At 49.2% G+C, this 12,322-nt stretch overlaps 1 protein-coding gene across 4 annotated transcripts in view; it reads left to right on the plus strand.

Moving 5' to 3' along the window:
- Positions 1 to 6,432: 6,432 nt before the first annotated feature.
- The window catches only part of usp6nl (USP6 N-terminal like), a 277,494-nt gene continuing 271,604 nt past the window's right edge, over positions 6,433 to 12,322 (plus strand). The window contains exon 1 of one of the 4 annotated variants that reach the window (XM_038811849.1): positions 6,433 to 6,618. The gene's annotated coding sequence lies outside the window, so the exon portion shown is untranslated. Of the gene's footprint in view, positions 6,619 to 7,063; positions 7,095 to 7,121; positions 7,382 to 7,733; positions 7,825 to 12,322 lie in introns of those variants that run through there. The other 3 variants (XM_038811850.1, XM_038811846.1, XM_038811848.1) reach the window with 3 other exon arrangements.

The raw sequence follows: 12,322 nt of genomic DNA on the forward strand, positions 1-12,322 counted from the left end.
TGAATGGGCCAGTTAAGAGGGCGCGGGTGTTCGCGCACCTGCGGACTCTGAGGGCGGACGTAATTATGTTGCAGGAGGCGCATCTGAAAGTGTCTGACCAGACCAGGCTAAGGAAGGGCTGGATAAGCCAGGTCTTCCACTCGGACTTGGACTCGAAGTCCAAGGGGGTGGCAATCATGATCAACAAGCGGGTGCAATTTGAGGGTATAGCCGCAGACAGGGGGGGCAGACACCTGATGGTACGGGGCAGACTGGAGGGGAGAAAAGTGGTGCTGGTGAATATATATGCCCCGAACTGGGATGACGTGGACTTCATTAAAAGAGTGCTGGGGAAGATCCCGGACCTGGACTCTCGCAGGCTAATAATGGGGGGGGACTTTAACATGGTCCTTGACCCGGCTTTGGATCGGTCGTGTCCCAGAACGGGTAGACTCCCAGCAATGGCAAGGGAGCTGAAAGGGTTTATGGAGCAAACGGGGGCAGTGGACCCCTGGAGAGCCAGACAGCCGACATGAAGGGGCTACTCGTTTTACTCGCACGTCCATTAAGTATATTCTAGGATAGATTTCTTTGTACTAAGCAGGGATTGTATAGGGGAGGTAAAGAACACGGAATATTCGGCAATTACTATCTCAGACCATGCCCCGCACTGGGTAGACCTGCAGATCGGGGGGGTGAACAACCAACGCCCGCAATGGAGGCTAGACGTGGGACTGCTGTCGGAGGAGGGGATCTGTGAGAGGCTTCGGAGGTGTATGCAAAATTACTTGCAGGTGAATGACACGGGGAGGTCTCAGCGGCGACCCTGTGGGAGGCGCTAAAGGCAGTAGTGCGGGGGGGGAGCTGATTTCAATTGGGGCCCACAGAGCCAAGGCAGATAGGGCAGAGATGGATAGATTGGTCAGGGAAATGGGTCGGATAGATGAAGAGTACGCGGAGTCCCTGGGGGAGGTTTTACTCAGGGAGAGGCAGAGACTACAGGCGGAACTGGGGGCATTATCCACGAGTAGGGCCGTGGAACAGCTTAGGAAGGCGAGGGGCGTGGTGTACGAGCATGGGGAAAAGGCTAGCAGACTATTAGCGCAGCAACTCAGGAGGAGGGAGGCGGCCAGGGAAATAAGTAGAGTGATGGATGGGGAGGGGCGCAAAGTGGAAGGCCCGGCAGGATTGAATAAGGTATTCTGGGACTTCTATCGTAAGCTGTATACTTCGGAGCCGCCGGAAGAACAGGAGGAGATGAAAAGGTTTCTGGACGGGTTAACATTCACAACAGTAGGTGGGGGCGAGTGGATGAGCTGGGGGCCCCGAATAGAGTGGAGGAGGTATTGGGGGGTCTAAAGGCCACGCAGTCGGGGAAAGCCCCGGGCCGGATGGATACCCAGTAGTGTTCTATAGGAAGTTTTCTGAGCTGGTGGGCCCGGTCTTGGCGAGGGTTTTCAATGAGGCAAGGGACAGAGGGACCCTGCCGCTGACAATGTCGCAAGCCACTATATCACTGATATTGAAGCGGATAAAGACCCGGAAGTGTGCGGGTCCTACAGGCCAATTTCCCTGATTAATGTTAACGCCAAGCTTCTGGCAAAGGTACTGGCGGTTAGAATGGAGGACTGCGTACCGGAGGTGATTGGGGAGGACCAAACTGGGTTCGTGAAAGGTAGGCAGCTGGCGGCCAACCTGAGAAGATTACTTAATGTGATAATGATGGGCAGGGAGGTAGAGGTAGTGGTGGCGATGGACGTCGAGAAGGCCTTTGACGGGGTGGAGTGGGACTATCTATGGGAGGTGCTCGGACGGTTTGGGTTCGGGGAGGGACTGGTGAATTGGATTAAATTATTATATCAGGCCCCAAAGGCCAGCGTCAAAACTAACAGAGAAGTGTCGGAGTACTTTAGTCTGTACCGAGGGCCCGCTCTCCCCGCTGCTGTTTGCGCTGGCCATAGAGCCGCTGGCGATTGCGCTGAGAGCCGCAGAGGGATGGAAGGGGATGGTGAGGGGCGGGGTAGAACATAGGGTCTCTCTTTATGCGGACGACCTGCTCCTGTGCGTGTCGGACCCAGTGGCTGGGATGGGAAGTACACTGGGAATGTTGAGGAAGTTCAGGCAGTTTTCAGGATATAAATTAAATATGGCCAAGAGTGAAATGTTTGTGGTACAGGCAAGGGGCCAGGAGAACAGATTGAGAGGGCTACCGTTTAGGCTGGTTGAGGAAAATTTCAGGTACTTGGGAATCCAGGTGGCGCGAGACTGGGGAAGGCTGCACAAGTTAAATTTGGCCAGGGTGGTGGAGCAAATGAAGGGAGAGTTTCGGAGATGGGATGCACTCCTGCTGTCGCTGGCAGGGAGGGTGCATACTGTAAAGATGACAAACCTCCCTAGATTTCTGTTTGTTTTTCAGTGCCTCCCGATCTTTGTCCCACAGTCCTTTTTCAAAAGAGTTAACAGGATGATCATCGGCTTTGTCTGGGCAGGAAATTCCCCGCGGGTGAAGAAGGCGATGCTGAAGAGGAACCGCAGCGAGGGAGGGGTGGCTTTGCAGAGTCTGATTAATTATTACTGGGTGGCCAACATCACTAATGATAAGGAAGTGGATGGTGGGTACGGGGTCTATCTGGGAGAGAGTGGAGGCGGTTTCGTGCAGGGGCTCCAGCCTGGCAGCCCTGGTCACGGCTCCTCTACCGCCAGCCAGGTACTCCACCAGCCCGGTAGTGGTGGCGACCCTGCGGATATGGGGCCAGTGGAGGAGGCATGTAGGGGAGATGGGGGCGCCGGTTGGGCGCCAATCTGCGACAACCATCGGTTTGCCCCCAGGAGTATGGATGGGGGGTTTCGAGCATGGCGGCGGGCGGGGGTGGGAAGAGTGGGCGATATGTTCCTGGAAGGGAGCTTTGCGAGTTTGAGGAGCTTGGAGGAGAAATTTGGTCTGGTAAGGGGAAATTATTTTAGATACCTACAGTTGCAGGACTTTGTTCGTAGGCAGGTCCCATCTTTCACACGCCACCCGCCAATGGGGATCCAAGACAGAATAGTCTCTGGGGGGGGGGGGGGGGGGGGGAAGGGGAGGGTAGAGTCTTTGATATTTATAAGGTGCTCATGAGGGAGGAAGGGTCCCAGACGGAGGAACTGAAACTTAAATGGGAGGGGGAGCTAGGCGGGGAAATGTAGGACGGGCTGTGGGCAGAGGCCCCGAGTAGGGTAAATTCGACCGCAACATGTGCCAGGCTCGGGCTGATTCAATTTAAGGTTGTTCACCGGGCCCACATGACGGTGGCTCGGATGAGCAAATTCTTTGGGATAGAGGACAAATGCGCTAGGTGCGCGGGAGGACCAGCGAACCACGTTCACATGTTTTGGGCATGCCCTAAGCTTAGGGGGTACTGGGAGGGATTTGAGGGCGTCATGTCCCGGGTGCTAAAAACATTGGTGGCGATGGGTCCAGGGGTGGCAATTTTTGGGGTTTCGGAAGACCCGGGAGACTAGGGGGAGAAAGAGGCCGATGTTTTGGCCTTTGCTTCCCTGATAGCCCAGCGACGAATACTATTGGCATGGAGGGACTCAAAGCCCCCGAAGACTGAGTTGTGGCTTGCAGACATGTCGAGTTTCCTGGGTATGGAAAAAATTAAGTTCGCCTTGAGGGGATCTGTACAGGGGTTCGCCTCGAGGTGGCAACCATTTATTGACTTCTTTGCGGGAGAGTGAGCATCAGCGGAGTGGGGGGGGGTAGAGTAGAGTAGAGTAGGAGGGATAAAATGGCGGGTAGTACCGGTGGGAGAGGAGCGGGCTTGTGCAGTATGTTACGACTGAAGTATTGAATGTACGTGGATGTTTGCACATTTTTGCCTTTTTAGCTTTCTTTCTGTTGATGTCTGTAACTGTTTACAAAGCCAAAAACTACCTCAATAAAATTGTTTATAAAAAAAAATGCATTGAATAACATTTTGATGGTTAGTGGATATGCCAATATTTGATGTAGCATAAAGAAATAAATACCAGAAGCCACAGGTTCAATTTGAGGTCTGACAGTTCTGTAGCTGTATTCCCCAACAGAGCAGCCCACATGGGCATTCCGTACCCATGACTCTGCCAAGTGTGAAGCCTCCTCTTGAACTGACTGCTCGGAAGCCGTAATATTGTTTCTTATCTCTTTTGCTCTTCAAGCACTCCCTCTAACATCTTCATGCTCACACTGGCTTGGCTGATACCAAAAACCCAATGTAGGTGTAAATCTACATTTTAACACTTGATCTCACAGTGGATTAGCACACCAAGCTTAATGCGTCTAACCAGTCTGCCATGCAGCGTTTCCATTTAGAAATCATTACCAGAAGTGGGACAGTCTGCCAGCTTTTTGATCGTGTGCAGCTCATGAACAGCAAAAGAAAAGGCCAAGAAATTATGTTCAAAACCACTAAACTATTGGGAAGAGAATAGTGCAATTGGCAAAAGTGATTATGTGCACAGATGTTTGGAAAATGCAAACATCGATCTTGGCTTCTCTTTGGATCATTTCTTATGCACAGTGTCCTTTTTCTAGTGATGGTTTATGTTTCTATAAACAGTCATTTTCTGTTTTTCATAATTTAATCAGGTCTAATTTGGAACTCTATGATGTTTATATCTGGAGAAATCATATGCATTAATATTACAAACAAATTAAACTTTATCTCTAAATTTTTAGAACTCATTTCCCCTTGTTTTAGAGCAAAGTTACAACAATGTATACCATGTCCTTGTCACTTTGCAATACCACCCTGTTTGATATCAGTAAAAGGGATCAAACATGGGACCTATCTGGTCAATGTGGCTTGATGCCACATTCAGAGGTACTCTCACTTAAACCAATAGAGATGCTAACGAGGATTATCATTGTTGTATAATAAATCACCAATGGATAGTTTCCTTTGTAAAGCCCTGATTTTCTGCTGAGCTGTCCGATGGAAGTAATGAGGAAATATTCTAGCCTATCCATCTATATATATGTGAATATCATAATATACAGCCACATACAGGAATTAAAGGTATAAAACTAAATTAAGCCTGGCAGATTTCCTTGCTTCATGGACTGGCACTGATGAAAAACTGAACAGAAATGCAGGACTGAAATCCCTCAAAGACAACATCAGAAGCTGAAATAAGTGCTGAATGTGCCAGTACAAAATATATTTATTTCTCACTTGATCTCACCTCAGCTATAACTGAAAACATCCAGTTACTTATTGAGATTAAGATGGGATTGCACTGTTTGTGGAAATTATCAATAAAATACTACTCCAAGTCTATTTGTTTAAATCACTAACCATTCAGTTATTCACCTGAATGAAAATAAGCACAATTTGAAGCAGAGAGAAACTATACTTTTCCTGACAAAGAAACTCAAATGCGATCCGGTATCAGAAGTAAAAGAGCAACATGTCCAATCCATTTTACTCCCCCAATCTCTGTTAGTCACAAGTTATGAACTGAAACTGGCTTGTGACTGATCCAAATTGAGAAGTCTTATCCGGAAAAGCACCAAACAATTCGAGACACTTTGTTGGCGAGATGCAGAGGTGTCGAGGTGTTTGGGGAAAGCTAACTTTAAGCACCACCTACGCCACATGAGGCAGAGTCTGCAGATCGCAAACTGGATTTATGAGCCATTTTAGAACCCATCCAACCAGAGTGGAAGTGAGTCATCCTTAATCCTGGGAGATGGCCTGAGAAAACGGGGAACTGAAACATCTACTAGAAGGCGGCACTTGTGTTTCATAAATCATTTACAATTCACCAAGTGTAAACAAGTCAAGCCTGACCATTAACTTGTAAAGCAGGGCATTACAGTTGATTTAGCATTCATGGTCCAGAAAAAGTATTTTTTTTGTCAGAGACAATGTAAATCTTAACAATTATTGCTAACCTAACTGCTGTTGTTGCTTGAACTTACTTCGATGGCTATTGAGCTAGGTACCATAGGCTGAGAAGTTTTATGAGTCAGCTGCACAACCACACCGTGACATGTCAGTTTGACTCCATGGCAGCATGCTTGCTTCTGAATCAGATGCAAGTTCACCACAGGATCTGAAGCATACGAGGGAGTAGCTTGCAGTATCGTCTGACTCACTGTCTTCCAAATGTCCTATCAGAAAAAGTAAGGAGTGCAAATATTCCGCTATTGACCAACAACAGATAATCCGGTTATTCACCTCATTGTGGAACATTGCAGTGTGCAAACTGGTTGCTATTCATAAGTAACTTAGTGCATCTGAGCACGTTAGACTGCTCTGAAGATACCATTTAAATTCAATACAAGTTCTCTATCTAAAGGCAGCTCTGCTCTGACACAGAACGTCGCAATTTGTACCACGAGTCGGGCAAGGAGGCAGGTCCCTAATCCACCCACTTGGTATAAGGATCAAACACTGCGATGCTGCCGCCAATCTGATCCACATCGGCCCTCCAGGCAACTGAGTTACTTGAGCTGCCTGCACTTTGGGCACACACGGTGGGAGAACTTACAAGTTGATACTCAACCTATTTGGCTGGCCGCATCACGAACGCACCTTCCTTGGTCCTCAAGTCCTGGAGAGGCAATTGAACCCTGGACCTTCTGAGAGGCAGGGATGCTGTCGGGAGACCGGCACGGTATGTGAAAGGAACTTTAAAAGAAAAATCAAACAAGGAATCAGTGCAACAAACATGAGATGGGAGGGAGTAGGTGGTGAGACTGGAGGAAAGAGTCCCCTTCAAACGGTTGTACCCTGTCCATGGTAACTTTCTACCTTACACCAACTTGCACTTTCAACCACCACCGAGAGCACTTTGCGGTCAGTGAAGCCCGTGTTTAGAAGTGTTGTGTCGGAAAGGCAGCAGGCAATTGGAGCACAGCAAGCTCCCACAAACAGCAAGCTGAGAGTGACAATGAGTGAGAGATATTTGGAGAGCTGGGATGGGGAAAGGTGCTGATGCTTCATCCCAGCTCCCCCCCCCCCCCCCCCCCCCAGTCAGCGGGGGGTGTGGGGGTGGCCCTCCTGCCCGGTGCCTGGCCGCCCTCCCCCGTGTCTGGGCGCTGCGGGGCAGAGCGGTGGCCGGCCGCCCGGCCCCAGGTGTCAGTGTCCCAGGTGAGTGGGTGGCTCTGCCCAGTGGCCCGGAAGTGATTCCCGGGCTCTGCCGCAGCGGGAGCCGTTGGCAGGCGCGGCTCGAGCGGGGGCCGTTTCCATAGTTTCCCCTGTTTGAAAAGTGCCCTCGAGCTGGGCCCGTCCCACTGCGACGGCGGCTGCGGGGCGGCAGGCAGACTGAAAGCGGCCGGGCGGCGAGGGGAGGGGAGGGAAAGAAGCAGGAGGATGACCATTTCAAACGACGCCGGAGTCGAATCCTCCCTTTGCTGAGAGGGGGGGGGTGAAATAAGGTAAATCATATCGTGGGGACCGGGGGAAAGTTTGTCTTTCGGGCTGTTGGAGAGTAAGGGATTGGTATGGGGGGGGGGGGAGGGGGAACGCGATGAAAAATATAAACAAACGAAAAAGTGTTTGGTGAAGAAAGGATGAGGGGAGGGGGCGGTGTGGGTGCGCAGCCTAACGGCGCTGGGGGGGGGGGGGGGGGGGGGAGAGGAGAGAGAGACGGCCCGCCTGCAACCTAACTTAATGTCTGTCACGCCCCCTAACCCCTCCATCATTGGCCGAGAGGCCTCCAAGGCCCCTCCCCATTGGCCGCCGGCCCGCGTCAATTTAGGCGGCCGTTTCCGGTGGCTTGCGGAGAGGTTTGGTTGGCCGGCGGTGTGAGGGAGATAGTCGCTGTGTCCGCCCGTTCTGTTCACTCGTTCGCCTGGCCGGGATTTAAACTGCACTGCCGGTGTGAGTTGTCTTCAAAAACTCCTGTCTTGACAACTGCTCGCCCTCGATACAGATGCCATTTCGCACTATAAGTTCTGCAAGCGATGATTTATGTTTTATTTGTTTTTCTCTCTCTTCCCCCCCCTCCCCAATAATTCAGTTTGTCAGAACATGTAAACTTGCACAAGTGGGGTCGGTGAACCGTGGACTCTTTTTTTTTGTCCCCCCCCCTTCACCGGTTCCATCATATAACCATCTGTTTTTTTTCTCTTACAAAACTCCCCCAAAAAGTTTGAATCATTTCTGTTTGGAGTTATTCCCTCTCTCATTGCAAGCCTTCCCCCTTCCCCAAAACAAACCTTACCCCCAAAACAAACCTTCCCCCTCCCCAGCCCCAAAAACAAACCTTCCCCTCCCCAGCCGCAAAAATAAATCTTTTCCCCTCCCTCCACCCCCAAAAACAAGTCCCACCTGCAAAAGCCAAACTCCCCCCCCCTCCAAAAACAAACCTCCCCCCCCCCCCCATCAAAAAACAAACCTCCCCCCCCCCCAAAAAAAAGAAACCCTATCCCCCAACAACAAATCTTTCTCCCACCCCTCCAAAAACAAACGTTGAGGCTGACCCACTGATCATTTGAGGCACTCCTGCCAGGAGAAACCTGCTTTGTGAGACTTCTCGAGAAAGCAGGAAGAAACAAAACCCGACTCTTTAAACGCCTTGTTGGGTGAGGAATGGTCCGCAATCTGGAAGGTTCTTGAGCAAATTGCGAATTTAACAGGCAGCGGAACAGCTTCGTCGAAAATCGAACGAACAAACTCGCTGATTTGTTACCAGAGCATAAAACGGAAGATTATTTTTTGAATTAAATCGAAGCATGCGTGCCTCCCGGACATCTTGGTAAAGGGTCAATCAAACTTTGTGTATGTCGACACTTTATTTTGAGGAGCCATGGAATCTTTTGGCTAAATTAGGCTGAGGTTTGAAGCACCTACAAAAATAAGAAACCCGTATTCACAAAGTGTGCTTTCAATGTTTTTTTCTGACGCCGTTGTTTCCTAGCATCAGACTTTAAGCATTTAGGAAGTTTAATATATGATCGAGTTCATTCAATCCAAAACACTGACAAAAGTAATTTTGTAGTGAGTGCACTGTGTTGGAGTCGAGTTACTGAATAATGCTATCCTTAATATTGTTTTATTGCTTAGGTTAACTATCTTTTGAGGTAAAGTTATTGAATTTCAAAAATAAATTAATTGCTATCTGTGCATGTACTTCAGTTCACAAGATGACTTGTGTATAATGCCTTTAAATAGCAAAAATCGTCCAAGATGTTTCGCTTCATTTTTATTTAAAATATCCACAGACTAATAACCAGAGAGTGTAAGGCAGGTTTTTGGAGACGAGCAAGGTATGGAGCCAGAGGAAGTTCTCTGGGCCAAGGTAGCTACAGGTGGAGCCACCGATGGTGAAGCAGTGAAAATCAGGGATGTGGGTTACAGAGATGACATAAATTAGAGTGATAGTGAGAGACCAGTAAATAAAGGGAATTTAGAAATCAAAATATTGCTCAAATCTGAAATTTATATGGTGCATAGAATTTATAGTGTAGAAGGAGGCCATTGGGCCCATCGAGTCTGCACTGGCTCTGGCACTGCCCCCGCCTTCACTCTACCCCCGTAACCCAGTAACCCCACCTAACCTTTTTTTTGGACACCAAGGGCAATTTATCATGGCCAATCCACCTAACCTGCACGTCTTTGGACTGTGGGAGGAAACCCGAGTACCTGGAGGAAACCCACGCACACACGGGGAGAACGTGCAGACTCCGCACAGACAGTGACCCAAGCCGGAAATCGAACCTGGGAGCCTGGAGCTGTGAAGCAACAGTGCTAACCACTGTGCTGCTGGTTGTGCATTAGCATGATTGACAATTGGGGCTTAATTTGAGTTAGGATATGGGCAGCAAATTTTTAAAAATAAATTTAGTGTACCCAATTATTTTTTTCCAATTTAGGGGCAATTTAGTGTGGTCGTGGTCAATCAAGCTAACCAGCACATCTTTGGGTTGTGGGGCTGAAACCCACGCAGACACGGGGTGAATGTGCAAATTGTACACGGACAGTGACCCAGGGCTGGGTTTGAACCTGGGCCCTCAGCACTGTAGTCCCAGTGCTAACCTCTGTGCCACCGTGGGCAGCAGGATTTCGGATGGTGCATGGAAAGAAGCTGGCTGCAGCAGCATTCGGAATAATGGAGTATCGATGCGACAAAGGCGTGGATGACAATCTGGGCGGAGGCTGACATTTAAAAAAAATATTTTTTTATTGGTATTTTCCATTTTTTGGAGCAATAGCTCAATCTATGGCATGTCTGATTTACATATAAAGTTTTTTCTTATTTACAGATATTTTTACATATGGTCCCCCAACCCCCGTCTGCCACCCCTTCCCTTCCTTCCCCTATTGGTAGTTTAGTTTTCTCTCTTAGTGCTGACTTCTGCTCTGGGCATCTCCTACTGTGTTTCGCTTCTGTCTGTTGTGGTCTTTAGTTGATGTCTTTGCGGGCTGAGGGGGGGTTGGGGGCCTCCCTGGCACCGTTCACATTTATCTTCCTCCTCCGAGAAGAACCTGCTCATTCGGGTTTTGGTTTGGCGAGCTTTGTGCACACTTTGAACTGCATGTGGCATGGTTGGTAGGAATTTGTGGTTGCCGCAGGTGGCAACCATGGGGGGCATCTCGGTTAAGCCAAATTGCTGCCTCATTTGATTCCATTGTTTTCAGCGTGGCTACCACCACTGGGCAGGATCTGTTCTTTGTCTGGAAGAGGGGGTGATGGGAGTGCTGCTGTGATGAGTACCAGAGACTCGTTCTTTTACAGGAGGACTCCTACCTCACCCATTCCGTGTTGGATTCTCAAATCCATCCCCTCACCCTCTTAGCTGCCCAGTGATAAGTATTGTAGATTCGGCAGGGCCAGACACCCATACCTCTCCTCGTTTGCAGCATCGATTTTGGGATCCTTGGGTCCCCCTCCCGACTGCTCAGATTCCAGTTTGGATCCATGTCAAGTCATGGGCTATCTGGATCCCCAGGTAGTGGAATTTGGTTTGGATTAGTTTGAATGGTAGCACCTCCAGTTCTGTCCCTCCCCCATTCGGGTTCACCGGGAATGCCTTGCTCTTGCCCAAGTTGAGTTTGTAGCTTTAGAAGGCTCCAAACTCTTCCAGGAGTTGCATAATTGCTTTCAGGTTGTTCTGTGGTCCCGAGACGAAGAGAAGCAGGTCATCCACATAGAGCGACACTCTGGACTCTCTGCCCCCTCTTTCGATGCCCTACCAGCTTTTCGCGTCTTGCAAAGTGATCCCCAGGAGTTCAATTGCCAGGGCAAACAGGCGGGAGAATAGTGGGGATCCCTGCCTTGTGCCTCTGTGCAGCTGGAAGTACTCCGAGCTGGTGGTGTTGGTCCGAATGCTCACCTTGGGGGCGTTGTACAGAAGTTTCAGCCCGTACCTAGCCTAATACACTCCAGTACCTCAAAGAGGTACTTCCACTCAACTTTGTCGAAGGCTTTTTCTGCGTCCAGGGAGACAATCACCTCTGGTGTTCTCTCCCTGGATGGGATCGTTATTACATTTAGCAGCCGCCTGATGTTTGCAGTTAGCTGTCTACCCTTGACAAAGCCTGTCTGGTCCTCTGCGGGAGGCTGATAATGTTATGGAGGTGGAAGTAGGTGGCCTCATGGATGGAGATGATAGGGGCTGAAAGCTCAGCACATAGAAATATGATGCTAGAATTGCCCACAGCCTGGTTAACTAATACCAAATTCAAGATTGCTGGATCATCAGTTTTATCCAAAATTGTTTTATTACCCAGTTGTCAAGAATTTACCCATTTTAAAATCATGCTGAAATGTCCACTTCCAACTGTCATAAGCATAATCACTGGTTCTCACCAAACTTTGGAATAAAATATTGACACTTCTGATATTTGTTTTTGGAGAGAATTTCTGTTGTGTGAACTGGCGAGGCAGATACATTACTTTTTAATGTTTAGAATTGCAGTTGCCTTTGCATGACAGTCAGAGCATGCAGGACTCGCCAGTAACAAGAATGCTTGTGACTCTTGGCAAAGCAATAAGCTCTTTACTGGAGGAATTGTAAGTTAGCTATCGGCAACCAACCTGGTTTGATGGGCAATGGGGGCTCTCCTAAACATAAATATGTGAGCTAAACCAACAAATGGTGAAAAGTTGTTTAAATGTGGGCGGCACAGTAGCACAGCGGTTGGCACTGTTGTGCCATAGTGCCAGGGACCCGGGTTCGATTCCCAGCTTGGGTCACTGTTTGTGCGGAGTCTGTACGTTCTCCCTGTGTCAGCGTGGGTTTCCTCTGGATGCTCCGGTTTCCTCCCACGGTTCAAAGATGTGCGGGTTAGGTGGATTGGTCATGCTAAATTGCCCAGTAGTGTCCCAAAAGTTAGGTGAGGTTGCTGGGTTACGGGGATAGGGTGGAGGTGTG

This window comes from Scyliorhinus canicula, chromosome 11 (genome assembly GCF_902713615.1).
Source record: "Scyliorhinus canicula chromosome 11, sScyCan1.1, whole genome shotgun sequence".
Classification (NCBI taxonomy): Eukaryota; Metazoa; Chordata; class Chondrichthyes; order Carcharhiniformes; family Scyliorhinidae; genus Scyliorhinus; species Scyliorhinus canicula.